Raw genomic sequence first — 13,237 nt, 5'->3', positions numbered from 1 at the left:
GATCAACCTATATAATCCACCATATATAATTCAAACCAAAGGCTTCTATTTCAGAAACTTTGAGATTTTTGCCCAAATTTATCACTACATCTCTTTATCTTAAGTAGACTGTGTGCCCAGGATATTAGAATTAGGATGGGGTGCCAAGGTTTTCTATATTTAAAAAAATGCAGTTTAGAGTATATTGCCTCTGAAATTGCCTTTCTTCCAACTATAGGTCTGTGATTCTATATATAGCTCTAGTAGTTAAAGAGCCTGGAGGGATATTTAATCCAAATCAATATTTATAAATTGTCAATGTATGCCTTCTACAAGTCTCCTATGAAAGGATTCCTGGGCACGATGGCTCTAGGAATGATTGCTGTGTGTGACAGTCATATAACAATAAATATGTGAAATCCAGCTGGAATCCATCAAAATAGAAACAACTGGGACCAGCTAGTATTTTCATATTAAATAGTGGTTTACTTTGGCTTGACGTTTTACAGTTTATAGGAATAGTAAGGCAGGCAGTAATCAAACCTTATCTACAGATTATTGGTGATATTCTATAGAAAAAACAAAATTTTGAATGTTTTGAACAAAGGAGTGGAATTATTTCTGCTATTACTTAGGGAAATTCAACACTGGGAGAAAGACAATCCTACTTTTGATAAAATGCCACAGCAGTGACATATTACTTTCTGTTCATTGAGCATGAAAGAATTAATGAATATCAGAAAAAGTCTACTAAGCAATGTTCTTTTCAAATTAGTTATATTGTGTGTGGTTTATTTCTGTAATTAATCACTGTTCCATGATGGAAGTTATGAACATACAAAATTTGTTCACATGGTCTTATTTTTCTATTATTATTATAATTATCTTGAGATGGAATCTTGCTCTGTTGCCCAGGCTGGAGTCCAGTGGCATGATCTCGGCTCACTGCAACTTCTGCCTCCCTGGTTCAAGTAATTTTCCTGCCTCAGCCTCTTGAGTAGTGGGATTACAGGCATGCACCACCACACCCAGCTAGTTTTTGTATTTTTAATAGAAACAGGGTTTTACCATGTTGGCCAGGCATCTCGAACTCCTAACCTCGTGATCCGCCCGACTTGTCCTCACAAAGTGCTGGGATTACAGGTATGAGCCACAGCGCCCGGCCCACATAGTCTTATTTTAAAATGCCTGCTTTGAGCTTACCCTATGCCTATTGAGTGCCAAGTATTGTTTAGAGAGGAACTACTTATCCATGTAAATATACAAGTTTTTAGTAAGACAGTATAAGTAACTCAGCTACCATCAAAGGGGTGGGGGGAAAGCAATTTTCTTAACCGGGCAATTTTATCTTTTTCTGCTGAACACACGTATATCTAAGTTCATTGGCTAAGACATATCTATAAACAACAAAATTTCATAGTTTTCAAACTATGATGAAAAGACTGAGAAGGCTTGTTTAGACGGCAAATAAGATATAGTTGTAAGAACTAAGTTGGAATAAATGAAAACAAACATTAAAGAAGACTTTCAAAAATAGAACTAGTTGGCCATAGAAAAAGAATGAATTTCTGTCCTTCACTGCAATATTGATATAACTGGAGGACGCTGTGTTAAATGAAATAAGCCAGGAACAGAAAGAAAGGCTGCATGCTCTCACTTATTTGTGAAAGATTAAACAAAGTTGATTGCATAGAAGGAGAAAGTAGAACTAGAGGTTTAAAGGGGAAGGGGAAGGTGGAGAGAGGGAGAAATTTGTTAAAGGATACAAAATTACAGCTAGATAAGACGAATACATTCTAGAGTTCTTTATCACTATAGGATGGCTATAGTTAACAATGATATGCAGTTTCAAATTGCTGGAAGGATTTAAATATTGCATGATAACAAAAATTAGAAAAAAAGAGATCGCTAGAAGGAGGATATTGAATTTCCCCAAAACAAAGAAAGTATAAATATTTGAGATGATGGATCTGCTAATTATCCTGATCTAATCACTGTATATTATAGATTGCTAAAGATCACTATTATCCCATAAATATGTATAATTATTGTATGTCAAAAATGAAATAAAAAGTAATACATGATAGAAGAGCTAAAAGATAGGAGGTAGGAACCTATAATATATTTATATTTTAACTGTTTATATTAATAATATTCACATGTGTAAAGACTGGAAGGGAGTAAAATAAAATGCTAACAGTAGTTAGTTGAAAACAAATTTCATCCTCTTGTATACAGTTAAAATTTAATCCTCTTTGTATAAAGTTAAATGTCCTCTATAAGGGTCTGTATTTCTGTTCCTCTCGGAATTCCCTTTTTTGTAACCCTGCTCCCATCCCAATTCATCTTGAAAGATAAGTACTTAAAAATGAGCTGCTGGTATATATTTTCTTCCAAAAATGTTATTATTGTGAGTACAACCACACGAACACACACACACAAACACACACACACACACACACACACACACACACACAAATGACTTCTTATTCTCTTATCATGGGTCAAAAGGATATACCGTATTTCCCTTTTTAAGACCCAATAATATCATTATGGGCAAAGTTTTGAAATAATAGAATGAAATTCCCTTGAAATTGACTATTTAATATCAAGATAAAACAAGTTCTTAAGAAGATGCATTATTTCATTACAAAGACATTGAAGTTTTTTTAGAGTGTTTTAAACAATTATCCAAATAATGTGGTCAAACTATATAATCCACCCTATGTAACTCAGACTAAATACTTCTGCTTTGGAAACTCTGATATCCAGGTTAGCGGCCCAAATTGTAGCAAACTAGACCATCGCCACATCATTTCATTTTGTGTTGTATAAATATATGTCCTACTGTCTAAAGTACTACTAATCTTTTGCTTTAATTTCTTCCATTTCTACTTCCAGGCATTGTGCAACTTAAACAAATGCAGACAGATGCTAACTAACATATGGTTTCTATCAATGTCTAGTGGAAAAATGGCTCAGATTTTTCTGATGATACATATTGTCTTCTTCTAAACATATTCATTAACACATGTAAGTAGATTGATACAAATAAAAGCAACTTGTAAATGAAAACCAAAAACACGTAATTGGTAAACATGATTTGTTCAAATGAAGTCCTAAAATAATTGTATGCTTTTTAAAATATTAACCTGCAATCAATTTTACCTACTTTAAAATTTTAAATATTCTTATTTTATTCAAAATAGTAAAAGCAATCATCTTGCAGCCTTAGAAAATGTTTACAAAAATTCTTTGCTTTCTTTGAATTTTATAATTTCCCTTTTTATCCCAGCATAACCACAGAACAGAAAACGTGGTTTGTGGGTCCAGATTGTTTCTATTTCATGTTTTTTACATATAATTATTTTAAAACACTATTTCAATATGCAATTTTGGCAAACAGAGTTACAGAGGCAGTTGATGCTATTGTGTCAACAAAATAAATATACTTCATATGTAATGAAATCATCTCTTTCAATTCAATTTTGGAACAATTTTAGAAGAAAGTAGCATCAAGTCACTATGTGTAGTTCAGAAAGTGAATCTGAACTCTGCATTTATTGACAGTATGACTTTGGATAAATTATTTAAGATCTTGAGTCATTAATTTCCTTATCTTTAATTCAAGGATAACAATTGTACCTCACAGGATTGTCTTGAGAGTTAGAGGAGATAAATCACTTAAAATCTTACCATAACTTCTAACCCATGATAAACACTCCACGTTGTTAGCTGTTGTTTTTAAACATAATTATCATATGGCTGATTTTAGTCAAATGCTCTAATGGGTTTTAGCTACAAATAATAAAATAGCATCCAGGTTTACCTTAGTAATGTAAAACTTCCTCTATATTAAAACAAGTATGTGTCCGGGCATGGTGGCTCAAGCCTGTAATCCCAGCACTTTGGGAGGCCGAGGCAGGTGGATCACGAGGTCAAGAGATCGAGACCATCCTGGTCAACATGGTGAAACCCTGTCTCTACTAAAAATACAAAAAAAATTAGCTGGGCATGGTGACGCGTGCCTGTAATCCCAGCTACTCAGGAGGCTGAGGCAGGAGAATTGCCTGAACCCAGGAGGCGGAGGTTGCGGTGAGCCAAGATCACGCCATTGCACCCCAGCCTGGGTAACAAGAGCGAAACTCCATCTCAAAATAAATAAATAAATAAATAAATAAATAAATAAATAAATAAATATAAAACAAGTACGTTTTAAGTAACTCAATTAAACAAAAAAATAGTTATTTTTTCTTACCAAACAGAATTTAGCATTAGACAGAATTTCCATATGATAAAGGGCAGTAGATAAAGCAACCTAAATTATCTTCCCAAGAAATTTCATTTTTTCTGTAGATGTTGGCAAATTATCAGGTTCACTTTCATGCAGATCCCAAATGTTACAGTATTCCATCTTCAAAGTTCTGCTACTAGTGTGGACAATAACCTTGCCTCTGTCTTCCATTTGCTTTCGACCTGAGCTGAAGATTTCCAAACTACTTTTCCCATTAGTAACTACGAGCAAAATGAATCATGAAAGGAGAAAGTACAAGCAATATAAGAATAGCACAAAGTATTGTTTTCTTATTCTAGTTTACCTAATTTAATTCCCAAATCCTCAGATCTTTTCTGCAAAGAACACTAACAATGTATCCACAAGAAAAGCCCTATCAATCTGAACACTGTCACAAACAATAGGCAGAAAACAACGAATATATTAAGAAGTATGACTCTCTTTTGTCTACTCAGTGGAAACTCTTTAAGTTGGTGGAATCACATGTTTACATATGAGAAGTAGATATAACCTATCAATAGCTCTCTTTTGGAGGCTGCTGGTGATCCAAATTAGATTACAGCAGATTAGAAAGAGTGTATTTTTTTTTTCCCTCTCAATTTTTTTAAATTGCATTTTAGGTTTTGGGGCACATGTGAAGAACATGCAAGATTGTTGCATAGGTACACACATGCAGTGTGATGTGCTGCCTTCCTCCCCATGCTCTCTCTCCTCAACTCCCCATCCCCCAATGTCTCTCCTCTATATCCCCCCTACAGACCCCAGTGTGTGATGCTCCCCTCCCTGTGTCCACATGTTCTCATTGTTTGACACCCACGTGTGAGTGAGAACATGCTGTGCTTGATTTTCTGTTCTTGTGTCAGTTTGCTGAGAATGATGGTTTCCAGGTTCATCCATTTCATCCATTCCATACCAACATGCTCAAGTCCTGGAGGAGAAATGACTGTTCCTCCTGCATTATGTTCTCTCTTCTCCTGCCCTTGCCTTTCAGGGCTGCTTATTTAATGCAATATTGGAGTATCAGGCTGCATAAAGAACAGCCATATTCATTTTGTATGGTCAACTGGTTTTCTACCATTTGTGAACTGCTTTGGTGAGAGTGCTTTTCCTGGTCTTCCAGTGAGCAGGAAACCAAAAGAAGAAAAATCTTTCTGAATCCCTGAGATTCTTTGGCTCCAAAACTAACCAACTAAACAAAATCTTTTAAGAGGCAAAATTTATAATAATAGCAGCCACCATTTTTGAAATCTTTAGAATATCCCCAGCACAGAGATAAGCACGTTACAGTCATTATCATATTTAACAACTCCTTGAAGTATTATTGTCTTTTAATAAAATGGAGGTAAGTTTCTCAAGGTCACACTCTTATAAGTGATCTATTGAGTTTGAATTTTGAAGTTCTCAAGGAAGCAATAAGGCTTCTGACTACTTTATTATCCATCTAGTAACTTACTATTGCATAATAATATTTTGGGCACTGTTATTAGAACTGGGGAAACAGTTGTGAATAATATAAAGCAAAATCCTCATCTCATGTGACTCAAATTATAGTGGAGGGTAAATAGGCACATAAATTAAACAATTTAATCCCAGATAGTGGTGTATGCTTTTAAGAAATTAAAACAGACAAAAGACAAAAACCACATGATTATCTCGATTGATGCAGAGAAGGCTTTTGACAAAATTCAACAACCCTTTATGCTAAAAACCCTCAATAAACTAGGTATTGATGGAATGTATCTCAAAACAATAAAAGCTATTTACGACAAACCAACAGCCAATATCATACTGAATGGGCAAAAACTGGAAGCATTCCCTTTGAAATCTGGCACTATACAAGGATGCCCTCTCTCACCACTCCTATTCAATATAGTACTGGAAGTTCTAGCAAGAGCAATCAGGCAAGAAAAAAAAATAAAGGGTATCCAAATTGGAAAGGAGGAAATCAAATTGTCTCTATTTACAGATGACATGATTGTATATCTGGAAGACCCCATCATCTCAGCCCAAAATCTCCTGAAACTGATAAACAAATTCAGCAAAGTCTCAGGATACAAAATCAACGTGCAAAAATCACAAGCATTCCTATACACCAGTAATAGACTTCAAGAGAGCCAAATCAAGAACGAACTGCCATTCACAATTGCTACAAAGAGAATAAAGTACCTAGGAATACAACTAACAAGGAACGTAAAGGACCTCTTCAAGGAGAACTACAAGACATTGCTCAACGAAATAAGAGAGGATACAAACAGATGGAGAAACATTCCATGCTCATGGTTAGGAAGAATCAACATCGTGAAAATGCCATACTGCCCAAAGTAATTTACAGATTCAACGCTATTCCCATCAAGCTACCAATGACCTTCTTCAGAGAACTGGAAAAAAAACACCTTAAACTTCATATGGAACCAAAAGAGAGCCCACATAGCCAAGTCAATTCTAAGCAAAAAGAACAAAGCAGGAGGCATCACACTACCGGACTTCAAACTATACTACAAGGCTACAGTAATCAAAACAGCATGGTACTGGTACCAAAACAGAGATATAGACCAATGGAACAGAACAGAGGCCTCAGAGGAAATACAACATACCTACAACCATCTGATCTTCGACAAACCTGACAAAAACAAGCAATGGGGAAAGGACTCCCTGTTCAATAAATGGTGTTGGGAAAACTGGCTAGCCATGTGCAGAAAGCAGAAACAGGACCCCTTCCTGACACCTTACACCAAAATTAACTCCAGATGGATTAAAGACTTAAACATCAGACCTAATACCATAAAAACCTTACAAGAAAATCTAGGCAAAACCATTCAGGACATAGGCGTAGGCAAGGACTTCATGACCAAAACGCCAAAAGCAATGGCAACAAAAGCCAAAATAGACAAATGGGACCTAATCAAACTCCACAGCTTCTGCACGGAAAAAGAAACAGTCAGTAGAGTGAATCGGCAACCAACAGAATGGGAAAAAATTTTTGCAGCCTACCCATCTGACAAGGGGCTGATATCCAGAATTTACAAAGAACTAAAGCAGATCTACAAGAAAAAAACAAACAAGCCCATTCAAAAATGGGCGAAGGATATGAACAGATACTTTACAAAAGAAGACATACAGGAGGCCAACAAACATATGAAAAAATGCTCATCATCACTGGTCATCAGAGAAATGCAAATCAAAACCACATTGAGATACCATCTCACACCAGTTAGAATGGCGATCATTAAAAAATCAGGAAACAACAGATGCTGGAGAGGATGTGGAGAAATAGGAACACTTTTACACTGTTGGTGGGAATGTAAATTAATTCAACCATTGTGGAAGACAGTGTGGCGATTCCTCAAGGACCTAAAAATAGAAATACCATTTGACCCAGCAATCCCATTACTGGGTATATATCCAAAGGATTATAAATCATTCTACTACAAGGACACGTGCACACGAATGTTCATTGCAGCACAGTTTACAATAGCAAAGACCTGGAACCAACCCAAATGCCCAACGATGATAGACTGGATAGGGAAAATGTGGTACATATACACCATGGAATATTACGCAGCCATCAAAAACGATGAGTTCACGTCCTTTGTAGGGACATGGATGAACCTGGAAACCATCATTCTCAGCAAACTGACACAAGAGCAGAAAATCAAACACCGTATATTCTCACTCATAGGTGGGTGTTGAACAATGAGAACATATGGACACAGGGAGGGGAGCACTACACACTGGGGTCCGTTGGGGGGAAATGGGGGAAGGGCGGGGGGGTGGGGAAGTGGGAAGAGATAGCATGGGGAGAAATGACAGATACAGGTGAGGGGACGGAAGGCAGCCAACCACACTGCTATGTGTGTACCTATGCAACAATCTTGCATGTTCATCACATGTACCCCAAAACCTAAAATGCAATTAAAAAAAAAAAGAAATTAAAACAGGACTAAGGGATACAAAAAGAATGCAGTAAGGGTGAGAAGACTACTTAACATAAAACTGAAAGAAGATAATATAGAGGAGAGAAATATGCCAAACAGGGAAGACCACACCCTGAGTCCAAGCCTTGAGCTTAAAGTTTCTGAGGGACAAGAACAGGCCTTGTGACAGATTACAAAGTAAAAGTCCATGTTGGCTTTTTTTCCATTCTACAGAATAAGCAAATTAAATTCGAAGAAAGTAACTTGCTGAATGAGTTTGATTCTGAAGTTCATATTCTTTTGTGCTATATAGCTTTTTAATAATTAAGGAAAATTGTTTACTTTATTCTTTTTTTATTATTATTATCCCTATCTCTTTCATGTAAGACCTTCTTGGTTTTTGACATCTTAATGTTTTATCAGCAAACGTTAGCAGCATAATATCCAGTCATTCTGGTTTTTCTTTTCCCTAAATTCTAAAAATATGCTACAGTTATCAGAGTGTACTTTGACTTTCTTCTCATATATGGTCACATCTGTGTGTATGATCTAGAAAAATAAGCTGTCTATAGAATGGAAAACCCAATTGCAAAATATATGATGACTTTTAAGAGAAAGAATGTTATCTATTTCTGTTCTTTATTTCAAATAACAAAGTTTTAATCTAGTCATGTTATAATTTTCATAATTTGTCATTCTTTTCCCATGAAAATTAATTTATCCTTAAGTAGTACATAGTTTAATTAGTTAACACAGAAAAGATGAAATTCACTATTCAAAGGTTGCATATTTATCAAATATTTCATTAGGAATAAAAATATGCAACATTTAATGTGGATTTATAGCTTTATATTTTAAATATATTGTTTAAAATAAGTCCAAAATATTTAAATCAATTACTGCATTTACTTTATATTTCCATGCCTGGGACTCTTCTCCATAAGCCAGTAATAGCTATGACCTTATAGCAGAACAGGTTAATGTTAAAGCAAGTCCATTACTTCTTGCTCTACTCTGTCCTCATTCAAACCTTATACTCTATGTGGAAATGCAATTATTTTATTATATAACTAAATTGATGTATTTTAAACATTTTTGCACCATCTCACATTATAGAATAAGAATATTTTCACCTCTCACAACATTCAGTTTGAGGAGGATGGATTTTTATGTACACTGATTGATTAAAATTCATTAACTTGGAGATAGACTCAGTGAATATGATCCAATAAAATATTTAAGAAAACCTATAGTTAAATAAATAGTATCTAGTGTTAAGCTGAAGGAAACCTGAGACACAGACCACAGAATAGGATATATCTCAGGACCGGAGTGTATGACAAATATACAATGAATAAATGAACATACCATGAGTTAAGAGAACAATGGCAATGCTGAGGAGGCAGTGAGAGGTATGCTATTCAGTGGACCCTAGATGACTCTTTTGAACTCAGTCCTTGTCAAACCTCTGACAGTGCAGTTGTCAGATTTTAAAGAAATGAAAAGTGAAACTTGCAATTTGTCAAAACAGGTACAACATCAGAGTAATTAGTAGAGCAAACTCTGTAAGTTTCAATTTAGGATTTCATTAATAGTTATCTGTGTTTAAATATGGTTTAAAGATTAATCTTGTGGAAGGCTGAGGCAGGAGAATCACTTGAACCTAAGAGGTGGAGATTGCAATGAGTCAAGATGGTGCCATTGCACTTCAGCCTGTGTGACAGAGCTAGACTCCGTCTCAAAAGACAAACAAACAAACATACAAACAGAGATTAATCATGCACAATTTTCAGGAGAAAAGTTATAGCTTAAAGAAAAACTATACATGCTGTAATTCAAGAAAAATACGAAGAAACTGGAAATGAGATAAAAGTTCACAATATTGTTTAAATATATTCAGATGTGATCTAAGAAAAAAATGAGAAGTTTGGTCATTTGTACTGAGAAGGAGAAATACAAGCACTAATAGGCTATTTTAATAAGTTACAATGAGAATGCTTTGGTCTACCAATTGGATAGAGGTTATTTTTCTGAATTTTATTTGGGGCCTATGGCAAGTACCTACAAAAGACATTATTGTCTACATAGTTCCAAATATACAACTTAGCTTTTAAATTGTTTGGGATCAGTGTCTGAATGTTAGCAAAGATGTTCTTTTAAAAAAAATTCTTTTTTTTTTTCCCATAAAAGTTGGATAGATGTCATATGCTTTCTTTTCTGTGGAAAAACATGAAGCTTTTGTCTAGGTTGTAAGTAAGAGCGAGATTTGCTCTGCTCTCTGATTTTAAACAGTAATTAAAACATAATTTGTAATTAATTTCAGTAAGTTTATTTATTTGTTTTTTTATCTAAAGGGCTCCTTTTTGTTTTTCCAAGGATCATTATGAGTAAGAGTCATTGCCTCTCAGGGCTTGGCAAACCCTAAAGTTATGTCTCTTTCTCTTTTCCCCTCCCTCTCTGTTCCCTTTCTTTTTATCTCCTGCTCTGACTTGTTCTTTTAATTGGCTCTAATATAAAACTCAAGTATATCTGGTGAATACTGTTTCATGTTCTCTGTTTCTAATTTAAATCATGATGAGTTGTAGACTTTCTCTAAATAAAAAATAACAAACAGTACCCTAAATCAACTTTTTGTATGGTTCTTGGTTTTGATTAGGGTGGGTCAGTGACCCTCAGTTACCAAAGGAGAGGAAAAAAATTTCCCATACTGAGTAAGCAAGAATAACTACAGTATGAGGAACTGGGTTAAGAAACAGAAAGGATCCGCTAATAGATATTTTTATACACAATGAATGGTTCTATGTGAAACAGCTCCTCTCGGAATTGTTTTCAGGTTAGTTGGAAGAAAGTTAGTCTTTCTTTTGCCCCTGATTCTATGAGAACATACTTCATGAACCATTCAAATTCAGTATTTTCTGAGGTGGCGGTACTCTTCTTTGGATTTAGCTGCAGAGTCTCATCTTGTTTTACACAGATGCTTCTGTTGATTTGAATTTTAGAGTCTTGGTCTAATGCCTTTCTTTGTTGATGGAGACAAATAAGGCCAGACAATTTTAAGGGACATGTCGAAGGTCACAGATAAGACATGGGCAAGTCAGTCCATAGATGTAAGCTTCAAAGCCTGTTCATGTCTTCATTTCTTAAAAATTTATTGAGTGCCTTCTGTGTGCAAGATCCTATGCTAAGCCCTGAGATGTGTAAAGAAACAAGGTGGAAGTGACTCCTTCTCTCACAAAGCTAACTTTGTAACGTTATTTTCATTACTTCTAGTGGCAGATTCGGTAGATTCTTCTATGAAATAAATGTTAGAAGTATCTAAATTCAAAGGCTAAAAATATCTTAATGTTGATTCAAAAATGGAGCAAGCTACATAGTATCTTCTAGTCATAAAAAAATCTTCTTATTACTTTTGACTGATGTACTTAACCATAGTTTTTTTCTAACAAAATTCTATTATTAGTTTGGTTTATAAAAATGTTCATTCAATGTTTACTTATTTTTCAACATGAATATTATAACCATTTCTTTATAAATATGCTTCATTTTAAACTAGAACTTGTATTATTCAATTTTGTTTTTAAAGATCTTACTAGTATAACATGCCAACCAGGGCTAAATATTTATATTCAAACCTTTTAATGGACTAATAAGAAGTGAGAGCAGTATTAATCACATAAAACATTTTTTATATCAGATACTCTGCTTAACACTGCATCTTACTGATGACGTTGCCATTATCTCACACCTTATAGCAAATCTATGGTGTAGATACTAATATGATCTGCCTATTAAACATACAACTGAGGATCAGAAAAAGGTATTCCACACCACACAGCAAGTCAGTGACAAAGCGGGATTTGAGACCAATTCTGCCTGTCTAAAGAACACTCTCAGGCTGGGCACAGTGGCTTATGCTTATAATTCTAACAGTTTGGGAGGCTGAGGAGGCTGAGGCAGGAGGATCACTTGAGATCAAGAGTTTGAGACCAGCCTTGGCAATATAGTTAAACCCCATCTCTAAAAAAATACATATTTAAAAATTATCTGTGTGTGGTAGTGTGTGCCTGTAGTCTTTTCTTCTTGGAAGGCTGGATGGGGCAGGATTGCTTGAGCCCAGGAGTCTGAGGCTGTAGTGAGCTATGATCGTATCACTGCACTCCAGCCAGGGTGACACAGTGAGAGCCTAGCTCAAAACAAGAAAGAAAGAAAGAATACACTTTCCTGTAATGACCTCTAGACATACAGAAAATTTTGAAATGGTATACATGAGTTTTTCTTGAAGAGAGTTTCTCAGGTTTTACCTAAGGCCTGAGAATGTAGAATAATAAAGGAAAATTCGTAGTTTTGCTTCTTTCTTTTTCGAATTCTTCATTTTTAAAGATCTGTAGATTCAATTAAAAAATTAAGTGAACTAGAACACAGATTAGGAGAAATCTTGAAACTGTTAGCTAATTAATTAGAAAATAAGTAAAATTAGGTGTGAGACTAGACAATCTCTTCACTGCTTATGGCTTATAATTTCTATCTATTGAAGTATTACCCATCATTGAAGTGTTTGTTTCAATGAGAGTATCACCTCAGGAATCTTCAGATTTTATGAGTTCGAGTGGTTCTTTCTTTCCTCTGTGTTCCACACAGAGGTCTTTGTAGCTCCACAATAACACTCTTTTTTTGTTGTTTTATTTTGTTTGTTTTGTATTTTACTTTGTATTACTATTACATATGAGTATTTCAGATGACTACATAAATGTATTTTGAGTACCTATATGATTGATACAGTCTAATGGAAAAGTTAGTAACTCTTACTACTTATTGAGGGGGTTCCTAAATGCCAGGTACTATATGAGTCTACTTTGCCCAGTATTTAAAAAAAAATCATGACCCGTTGCAAACACACACACACACACACACACACACACACACACCCCTGAGGTTTATGTGAAACAAAATCAGGCTAAGTCCATACTATTAGCAAGTAGTGATGGCAAGTTGGAATACATCATGTTTTAATCATTGTCTTCTACTAAACATTGAAATTAATTTGTCTGAA

The 13,237-nt window shown here is 34.9% G+C and overlaps 1 protein-coding gene across 3 annotated transcripts in view; it reads right to left on the bottom strand.

Annotated features, from left to right (window-relative positions):
• CALCRL (calcitonin receptor like receptor) overlaps positions 1 to 13,237 on the bottom strand; it is a 106,102-nt gene that overhangs the window by 17,226 nt on the left and 75,639 nt on the right. The gene's annotated exons all lie outside the window — the stretch shown is intronic.

This window comes from Saimiri boliviensis, chromosome 5, assembly GCF_048565385.1.
Source record: "Saimiri boliviensis isolate mSaiBol1 chromosome 5, mSaiBol1.pri, whole genome shotgun sequence".
NCBI classification, from domain to species: domain Eukaryota; kingdom Metazoa; phylum Chordata; class Mammalia; order Primates; family Cebidae; genus Saimiri; species Saimiri boliviensis.
This window is presented reverse-complemented; position numbering and strand designations above follow the sequence as displayed.